Below are 8,436 nucleotides of genomic sequence, written 5' to 3'. Positions count from 1 at the left end.
GTTTTCTCATTAAATAAGTATTTGTTGAGTGCAGAAATAACATTACATCATCACCAGAAACCAATTTCCTATAGGTCAAGTAATAATCTATCTCCTAAAAGCATGGTGTATGACATGTGACAATGTGAAATGTAAAATGTGAAAAAGAATGAGAAAATTTGTATGAATTCCTCTTCTTAAATAGATGTTTCATTGAAAAATACATATTAATTGCACTTCAAGCTTAACAAATTTAACTTGTTCACTTAGTTAAGAATGGCGTTGATTTATTGTTCTAAGCAATTACCTGCTTATACTTTTATAATTATCCTATATTACATATGAAAGAAAAGAATTAAGTCACATGTGGCATATTGTGAGAAATAGTAAGGCATTTAGTTGCCAGTCCCGTGTCCATTCATAAAAAAAATAGAATTGTTGGAAACAAATTCAACAGGATACACTATGGTTCATGTGGCTCATTTCTGATGTTCAGAATTTAGTAAGTTTTATTGTCCACTATATCAGTCTTACCAGACTTATATACAAAAAAATACTAAAATGGTGGATTTCCATATAAAAGAAAAAGGCATTATGATGTATGAATTTTAAAATTGTGGCTTCCTAGAAATTGCACTGTGGCAGTCCTGCCTTCCTGGGGTTATTCAGCAGCACTTTAGCTTATATAATTACCACCCAGCCTCCCTTACGGAGCCCACGAGGCACCCAGGTCGGTCACCATGGCAACAGATTCTGAATCAGAGTAGCCCCATCCTAATACTGTGCACAGAGCCTCTTCTTGGAAAAAGTTTTTGTTTTTTTTTAATTTTAATTTTGAACACATTTCCCCGAAATTATAGGTTTACAATTTCTGAGTATTTGTTCTAGTTTGCTTATAAGTGTAATCCGACCACTAAAGGCCTGGGCACACACAAGTGCTTGAATAGCAAAAGAAATATAATGCAAACAATTAAATACAGATGGCTTTTTCATTCTGGGCACCATTTTGAAAAGAAGAAGAAGAAGAAGAAAATTACATTTCAGAATAAAAAAAAAAAAACAACACCTGAAGAAATAGCGATGGGAGGAAATCAACTCTCTTTGATCTTTGTACTACCAGAAGAGCTCTCAGGCCTTTTAAAAGACTCTTAAAATGCACAGATCTAAGCAAATAAAATACAATTTCCCACTAAAAGTTTTTAAGAAAGGAACAAACACGTGTTGCAAAGGCCACATTGATAAAGCTTGGGCAATAAAATTCTCTTTTTCTCTATAAAGCAGAGAGAACACACATTTTGCTCAAGACTCGCTGTCTCCCCCTGGTCCCCCCTGGCACCACCGGGGGGCCCCGTAAGCCCTTGCGGCCCGCTGCGTGGTGGCTCCTTTCTCATTTTCTGTTTGCTGTTTGGACACGCCTTGCAGCTGTGGTGGCTGAATGTCCGAAGGAAGGCTGAGAATGCTCGCAGTTACATAATAGGACTTCGCAAAGCACTGCCCATCCATGAACTCATTTGAAACTGAAGCTGGGGTTTTCTTTCTTCTCCCCATTAGGAAAGATATTTCCATGTGTTATTTAAAATTCCTTTCTAATCTCTCACTGAACGAGAGAGAGAAATCCACACGGTAACTCATGGTATCCTATCCTGTTTACAAAGTAAGCTCTACTCCTTGTTTTCTTCTGGATCCTCAAAGGCCACTCCTAGTTTCTGTCCCGTTTCCATTTCCAGCTTTCCTTGGTACCAGAGTGATTTCGTTCTTGATGTCCTTGTGAAACGTCTCCCTTTTTCCTTTCTCCTCTGGCTCCCTTCTTATTGTTGCGGTTTTCTGCCGTATATATCCTGCCTGCCCACCGGGGGCCACGATTTAGGGAGAACAGATATTCTTAACCCCCTGCTTTTTTCCCCATCTCTTTCCTTTGGGCTTCCCTCATCTGCAACACAATGTGGATTCCAGTTCCTGCCTTTCTAACTAAGGAAAGGAGAGGAAAGTCAAGAGTGGTTGTGTCAGTGACCTTTGACACGGCTGAGCAGCCCCCCTCCATTTTTTCAGGCTCCAGTATATTTAAAAATGAAGAAATGCCAAAGTTGTGTTGTACTTACAAATTTTTTTTTTTTAACATTTTAGTGTATCTAACCTCATCTGGAAATAAAAACAACTGTCTAAATGTCTGTCCCTTGGTGAATCTGGAGTCCAGGCCCAATGTCCTCTTGTTCAATAGGTAAAGGCCCCAACCTGCACTTCCGGAGTGCAGAGGTCAGTGGGGGGTAGCAACAGAGGAGTCTGCCGCAGTGGGGGTAAAGTGGCAGATTAATAACAGCTCAAACCTCTGGAGCACCTACTGTACGCTAAAGACAAATCTCGTTTTATGCGTGCTCACCTACTAAGCTCTCTCGGGGAGGTACTGTTGTTATCCTCATCTTTATACATAAAGAAACCAACACACAGACAGATTAGGTAACTTGCCCAGGGATGCACAACTAGTCTGTAATCTTAAGCACTGGGTCCTTTGATCTCTTACTGGATGCCCAGCAGAGAACACAAGGACCAGAGGGGGAGTGTGAGTGCCCTCAGACCCACAGCAAAGGGAGAGGTGTGTGTGTGTGTGTGTGTGTGTGTGTGTGTGTGTTTGGGGGGAACTTACACTCCCAGTAGTAAAGGTAGGTGGAGGCATAGCAACATGGGCCCTTTTGATTCTCACCCCCCCAATCCAGTGGTTGTGCCCAGGACTGAGGGAATTGGGCAAATAAGGTTGATATCTGTGCTCATGTGGTCTCCCCATAGGCCATAGGATGCGTCCAAATCACAATGGAAAGTGTCATTTTTCACTGACCCACAGAATCAGATCCAGCTTCGTGGGCACGTGACTTGGGCGGTCGCTCGGGACCCTGCGGTCTGAATGACCCAGCACTTGGATTAACGCTCTATTGTCACCATCTTGAAAGTCTTGCTTTTTGAACAAAAGGTCCTACATTCGTGTTTTGCCCTCGGCCCTACAAATTATGTAGCCGGTCTTATGTGGAAATCCTGAGCAATCTGGAGGTTTGCAGCTCCAGTCTACCAGGGGAGAGAAGATTCTTTTTCCCTGTGATTCCTCTGGAACCGCAGTGCTATAAATCTGCAGTTGCTTGTTAGTGGATTTGCATTTTACTGCAATGTAATACTTTTCCTCACCGGGGAAGGCAGTCAGCTCTCACTAATAGGGGCTTTAATGATACTCTGCCAACGTCCATGTGCATAGCCTGGAGCAAAAAGGCTCAGGACAGGCTCCAAATTCAACAGCCGGGTTAACTACAAGGGAGCCTCTTTGCGGAATGATAAAACCCTGTTAACCTCAGCTAGATTCGCGGCTGGCCCAAGGAGCGCCCCCACAGAGGAACAGAGGTTTATGTATAAAATTCCAGCTCGGGTCCTCCTGGAAATTTGCACTTACCATCCCACAGTGTTTGCATCATTTCGGCACGCTACAGTTAAGTTGAGATTTGCCAAAACTTGTAGAGAAAAATCAAACTGCCTCAGCACAAGGAAGCCGATCTGATAAGTCCTCTATCTGGTCTCTCCACGCTCGAGCAGTTTGGCACTAGAATAAACGATTGCTCACCAATGGCGAGTTTCCATGGAGTCGGTGGCTCTGAGGCCTTTTCTTGAAGCGAAGGGTAGTGAGCTGATTTTCTCCACCGGGGCAGAAACGATACCAGTGAGCAGCAACTATAAGGGAGAAACAGCCCACTTCTTGAAGAAGAAGACAAAAAAGGGAATTGTGTGCCTCTCTCATGCAGAGGAGCCCAAACCCTCATATTCAAGGAGATCTGTGGGGCGACGCTGAATGAATAATGACGGCCAACATCTTCTAGCATTTACTATGCCCCAGACACCCTTGTAAGGGCTTTGCATATGTCAACCCAGTTAATCCTCACAACAAGCCAATGGGATAGGTATTATTATCATCTCTCTTTTAAAGGTGAAGGACCCGAGGCACAGAGAGGGGATGCAGTTAAGTCAGGAGAGCAGCTGCATGGCCGGCCAGGAGCTCCAGGTTCATCTGGGACAATGACAGGCAGTGAGGAGTTCCCGGTGGGGCCCGGCTGTGTGTGCAGCTGCTGAGTCTGCGTCCTGTTTGTCCTCACAATAAACCCCCATTAACGAGGGAAGCACAATTGGTCTCCCTTGCTCTTGCAACCTGAAAGAGCCTATAGAATACAGATCCCATTGTGAATGCTTTTGTAATTTGGAGATTCTTTTTTTTTTTTTTTTTTATAAACGGAATAATCAGCCCCTTAATGTATCCATAGGGAATTCAGGAAAGGGATGAAGAAGCGGCTCCTGTTTTTGAGGCATTTGCAATCATTGTTGGAGAGACAGAGCCAACAGATGGGGAACAATAGTGAGGGACTCTAGGGCTGGTGCAAGCAAATGCCCGGCTGTGGTCTTTGCCCGTGAATGGTGTGGGAAATCGGAGAGGGGAAGAGTATTTACTCACTGGCTATGGAGTTCGTGGGGGTGGGGGAGGGAAAGAAGAAACTGGGTGGCATTGGGCACACTGGTTAATCTTCAGACTTCACCTTCCTCAACTGTGAAATGAAGCCATAAATGATCTCAAAGACTCCTTCCAGCTTTAACATTCAATGAATCCTGACCTTTTCTGTAAAGCTGAATTTTTATGTGTGGTACTTGCTGAGAGTCAAGACACACCCATGATTGCTAGGGCCCCGACTGAAGATCGTATGGTCAGGATGATACACTTTCCTGACCTCACGTTAGCTCCCAAGAGCCTAAGTGTCCTGAACTTTAGCCTTAGCTTTTCCTGGCTGTTCACTTTAATGACTGCCCCAGCCATTCGTATATATTTTTTTCTTGGTTATTTGCATTTTTCTTTCTTTTCTCTTTCTTCTTTTTTTTGGTCAAAATATAAAAGGATAGTACTTAATCATAACTTGCAGGTTTTAATATTTTAAAGAAATAAAATTTACCAAATGGGATGATCAGTCATTTTGCTCATGATCATTTACAATTTTTTTCTTGTGTCTTCATTGTTTTTGTGTGTGTTTTTTTTTTTTTCCAAAATTCTAAGTTATTCTCGTCCCCAGTAACTGGTTATGATTGCTTAACACATAGTTGAGAATCGATGAGGTCTGTGATGGAAATGAAACACATTTAAAAAATTTGTTTCTATATCACTATGCATACCATGTTTTCAAGAGTAGAATGGTTTTTATCCCAAACAGGTATGTGGTTAAGAGAAAAGATGATCTGATGTTCCTGATCATTGAAATATACAAACAATAACCAAGGAAGAGGGATTTAAGAAGTATTTTTTTGCAGTGGCTTTCTCTAACCTGGCAAGTATTCTCTAGAGCCCATAAACCTGCTGTTCTTTAAGTATGTTCCCCCTGGCCAGGGACATTGGCATTCAACAAATTCTCAGACTTAATCAGAACTTTGGGAGGGGGGCAGCAGTCTGTGATGTAACAAGCCTTCCAGGTGATTCTGAAATATCTTAAAGTTTGAGAACCACTATCATAATCCAGGCTGCAAGGAAATAGACAGATCATAAATTATACTTAATGACTATCTTTCCTTAATAGCCCCTCCCCATGCCCCACTACAGGTTGAATTTAACGTCAACTGTTCTATTTGCACTCAAGTCCTTCTATATTTATAGATCCAAGTCATGTTTCCCATGTTATCTTCTCCTGTACATATTCTTCTTATTTTAGTGAAATTGCATTACCATTCTCTCCCCCCATGCCCTCACTCTCTGCACGAGGGACAGTCGACAGAAGTTAAGACAGGGAAGGGCCTTTGGTAAGTGGAGATATAGGGGAGAGGATGTTCTTGGATGGCGCCATGGCATAATCAAACGTATCAAGTCACCCGAGTTTCTTGGTTTCTATCAAAATCTTACGTCAGATATCATTTCCTTTCTGAAATCTTTCTCGATCCTTCAACTGGAAGGTGCGATCTCTCCCTGTATAATGCTCCAGTCCCTCCCCTCCCGTGTTTGGTATTTCTTTCACAGTATACGCTATTCTGCCTTCTTGTGTAGCCAGTATTGTCTGATTTCTTTGCTTGGACCATAAGTTCTTGAGATCAGGGGCTGCTCCCAACTTACCTTTCTGCCACACCTAACACCTAACACGGCGGCAGACACAATGATAACTCCGTCAATCGTGTTGCATCGTGGAATGCAGTGACAGGGCTGCCAGGTCGGATAGCTTTTGGCCAAGGCTATTAGCTGTTATGAGTTAGGTGAACATTGCATGCTTGTCCCAAAATATTCCCTTGCAGGTAACTGACATTCGTTCTCTTTAAGATTTATAGAAAGCTTACAACCCGTGTTTAAAATACAAAATCCACCTAGGAGGGATCAAAAAATAGAAGGAAGATCTCGAGGACAAGCCTAGCTCTTTTACCCCCTGGAGCTATCAAGGGACGGCATACAGACACTAGAAAGGACCAGGGCTGGGAAACGGGAACAAATCTTTGATTTCACAGTCTTGCCTGGGGCCTTGACTGACAGTAGCTGCTGCTTTAACTTCCATCTGTGGCTTCACGCCTTTTTAGAAAAGACTCAGGAAATCTCACTCTGGTCTTACAGGGAATATTTTCAGCCTAAGAGGAAAATTGTGAGCATGAGAAGCAAGCTCGTCTTGCTTTCCCACACCCAAAGACAGAGACTCATAAAACAATAACGGTCCGGAAAGAATCTGAAGACACACGGTACAAAACGTATTTGGTTTATTATTTTAAGTGCTCTTAATACCACTGCAGCGAAAACAAACAAGAAACGGGCAGCCCCCCCGCCCCCCCCGCCAATGACGGCCTCCAAAAAACGTTTAATTTATATTTATGTATTTGTTAGCCACTCATGTCTTGAAATTCATCTATAACATCATAAACCCGCGCGGCAAATTCTGAACAGAGAAATTCATGTTAGGAAAATATGATAAGGAAAGATATGGTTTAGGTGGGTAAAACCCCCCAAATTTTAATCTATATTTGCGATTTAATCTAGATCACGTTTTATCTGCATTGGCTCAGATTTTCCCCCCCTCAGGGATCCTGCAGCTGTTCTTCCTGCTTCATTTGCCGAGGAACACTGCCATCATGCGGCCTGCCGTGGTAAAGACAGCTCATAAAAGAGCTAGCGGCGTGGTTTTAGTTTAATGCTCTCTCCAGAGAAATGTGTGCAGCTTTAAAATGTGCTTTGTTGTTTGAAGCTGGATTTGTTGATTCACTTCCAAAGTAGCATCGTTAAGGTATCTGCCAAAGGATGAACTCTGTGTCAGTTTTTGAATCCCCCAAGTATATAGTGACCGCGTTAAAAATATCCCATCTGCAAAATAATGAATGCTCCTGCTTATTTTATAAATTTGTAAAGTTTTCGTAAACGTGTCCACTTTAAAGATGGTAGAAAACCTTTATCACGTAAACTAACGTGGCTGCCTCTTTTTTCTGCACACTGGTAAGTCCGTTTAGGGAGAGGAGATGTAAGCAACTGTAGGCAGGCAGCATCGTGTGGTTCAGAAACCGAAAGTATGAAGCTTGACACGAGGAGCTTTCAGTTTGCCACTAATTAACTATGTCATTTTGAGCAAGTCACAAGCTGTCTGGCCTCACTACCTTCTTAAACGGAGTTAGGTTTGATACACTTCAGTCAAAACTGCTTTCCAGTTGATAATTCTGTAATTCTAACCCGTCCTTTCAAAAGCAAGAGTGTTGTTTTTCTTTCCCTGTGATTTCCCTGTAAACATGCTCTTCCTTCCTCCCCACCCCCTCCCGCAGCCCTAAGTGAGGCTTTGTCTGCATGACTCATCATGCAAAATTCTCTCCGCAAGAACCCGGGGATTATGTGTTGGGGCTCAGCACCGTTCCAGCGCCAACGGCTTTCGCGCACTTTGTGGGTTTAGGTTATCTCCACAGATAGAAAATAAAGTTGATGAACCTTGGAAATTGGTAAACAGCTTACAGGCTTCTGAGAGCTGTAGGTCTACAAAAAAAAAAAAAAAAAAAAAAAAAAAGTTCCAGGATGTTAGAAAAGACAATTCCGAGCAGTCTGAGGTCTTTAACACCTGAAAGGGAAGGGCAGTTTTCTTCCCTAACTACACCTTCTGCTTCATAAATTTGTCAAAAGTAAGAAGAGGATGCAGATACTGCTTGGAGCACAATCGTGGGGTTAATGTTCTGATGAGACCAAATGCTGGTAAATTATTCCCTGGAGTTGATTTTGTGACGTGTGTAACAGGGTGAGGGATGGAGATAGAAGCTGGCGTTGATGTTTAGACTGTGCAGGGCAGTTGCTAGGAGACCTAGAGCCCCGGAGCTAATGCCCCCGCTGTGTGCGCGGGATGTCTCATCTCAAGAAACCTTGTCTTTCGCAGTCAACGGTGGCATTCAAGGTAGAGTCTGTCAGAACTCGGGTGGACCAGTGCTTGGTTATTACTTGTGCCAATCCAGCCA

This window comes from Mirounga angustirostris, unplaced genomic scaffold, assembly GCF_029215605.1.
Source record: "Mirounga angustirostris isolate CCGP_5_RB_7025 unplaced genomic scaffold, mMirAng1.0.hap1 SCAF_12, whole genome shotgun sequence".
Classification (NCBI taxonomy): Eukaryota; Metazoa; Chordata; class Mammalia; order Carnivora; family Phocidae; genus Mirounga; species Mirounga angustirostris.
This window is presented reverse-complemented; position numbering follows the sequence as displayed.